Below are 2,193 nucleotides of genomic sequence, written 5' to 3'. Positions count from 1 at the left end.
TTGTCTGCACCAAACCATCTGTCCGAGTTGCTGTACACAGGTGAGGTTTCCTCCATGATCCCAGCTCCAAGTTGCTCCAAAAAGTATCCAAATTACCTGAGAACACTCCAAAAATGCAGGACCCTCTAGGACCTAATGCAATTCCTAACTAAAGACAAAAGCAAAGACAAATATATGTAAAACTACCTAAATGTATGCATGAGACTCAATATTTGGACAAAAATGCAATCCTAAACATGAAAAAATATGAGTATATCACGAGCTTGGTGAGAAGATCGGCGAAGACCCAGCAGATGCGGAAATCATGGAGCAGACCATCGGGGAATTGGACCAGACGACCTTGTTGGACGAGACACAGCTGAAACCAGCTGCCTCATGGTGGCGAAGCCAAAGTGTGATAGCATTGAGATTGTGTCACTTCTTGAGATCAAGCATTTTCTTTTGTGTTTTCTAATTTCTTTCAAGTTCTATTTGTGATTTCAGGTGCATGAACACCAGGTCCAGATCAAGAAGCTGTGGTCCACCTTTCCGCTTAAACGACAACATTAACCTTTTGGTACCAAGAAGGAGAAGGGACAGACGTGGAAGACAGATTGATCAGGCTGATATGGAAGACCAAAGAGAGCATGTGGTGGACATAGAACAACCGGTTCAAGAGCAACAGGCTCAGGGTAATAGAGCTGGTAATGGAGTTGGTCAAAGGTTACATCAGGGTAATGTTCATCAGGAACAGGTGCACCAACAGCAAGCTTATGTCCACCAGGGACAAGCTCCAGCTCATCAACAGAGGCATCAAGCCAATGTACAGCATAGACAACAGGTGCACCACCAACATCAGCCCTTCCAACACCAGCAAAGGAGATATGAGCAGCCACAGGTCTATGTTGGAGAGAATGACAGGGCAAATGCTCATCAGTATGGAGCTGGAATTCAGGCACCACCTGTGCAAAACATCAACTTTGAAGTGGGCATCCTTGTTGAATATGGTTCAGAACTCAAAGTTCCATGGATTAGCACTGGAAGACCCCTTGGAACACTTGGATCAATTTGATAAAGTGTGTGACCTGACAAAGATTAATGGAGTTTCTGAAGACAGTTTCAAGCTAAGATTATTCCCCTTCAGTCTTGGTGACAAAGCTCACCAATGGGAGAAGAATCTTCCAAGAGGCTCCATTCAAACCTGGGAGCAATGCAAGCAAGCCTTTCTATCAAAGTTCTTCTCCACCTCCAGAACTGCTAAACTAAGGAATCAAATCTCTAGCTTCACTCAGCACAGCAATGAGAGTTTTGGTGAAGCATATGAAAGATTGAGGAGCTATACCAACCAATGCCCACACCATGGGTTTAGTGAGGCTTCTCTTCTCAGCACACTTTATAGAAGAGCTCTTCCCAAGATTAGAAACCAGCTGGACACTGCTTCCAATGGGAACTTTCTGGGAAAAGAGATACATGCTGCTTTAGAGCTAGTGGAGAACTTAGCAATGAGCAATGACACTTATGGAGAAGACTATGACAGATCAAATAGATCTGAAGGTTCAAGCTCAGAACAGAGGCTCAGTAGAGAAGTTAAGGAGCTAAGGAGTGAATTGGACAAGTTGAAATTCACAACTCAGAAGCCAATGCATTTTGTTGGTGAGTATGAGGAACCTTCTCAAATCTTTGAGAACATAAGTGAAGAAGGCCTAACCCAAGAGGAGCTTAACTACATTGGGAATCAGAGGTTCCAGATATATCAGTATGGCAATGCAAATCAGAACCTCTCTTACAGGAATCCCAATGTAGCTAACCCACAAGATCAGGTCTATCCCAATTCTGAAGCTCCAAACAACTTTCTTCCCAAGAACAACTTTCAAGGGTCATTCCAACCCAAGAATCAGTTTGCTCAGAATCAGGGTTTTGGTTAGCAACAGCAACCATTTCAGGGTACTGGTTTCAGTTCACAGCAGCAAAAGGCACCACCAGGGTTTGGTCCACCACAGTTCCAACAGCAGGCGCCGGTTCAACAACAGTTTCAGCCACCAACGGTTCAGCAGCAGCCATAGATGGGGTCAGACATGGTTGGTATTCTGCAACAACTACTTCAGGGTCAACAGATATTTGCAAGCCAGAATGCAGCCATGCAACAGGAAATCAAGGAATTGAAGCAGAACCAGGCCTCAAGCTCAAGGAACCAAGGCCACCTACCTGGAAAAC

At 44.6% G+C, this 2,193-nt stretch overlaps 1 non-coding gene across 1 annotated transcript; it reads right to left on the bottom strand.

Annotated features, from left to right (window-relative positions):
- Nucleotides 1-1,238: 1,238 nt before the first annotated feature.
- LOC112083629 lies at nt 1,239-1,345 on the bottom strand. The gene has a single exon (XR_002897765.1). It is a non-coding gene; the product is annotated as a small nucleolar RNA R71 (small nucleolar RNA).
- Nucleotides 1,346-2,193: the final 848 nt, after the last annotated feature.

This window comes from Eutrema salsugineum, unplaced genomic scaffold (genome assembly GCF_000478725.1).
Source record: "Eutrema salsugineum unplaced genomic scaffold, Eutsalg1_0 scaffold_6, whole genome shotgun sequence".
Classification (NCBI taxonomy): Eukaryota; Viridiplantae; Streptophyta; class Magnoliopsida; order Brassicales; family Brassicaceae; genus Eutrema; species Eutrema salsugineum.
This window is presented reverse-complemented; position numbering and strand designations above follow the sequence as displayed.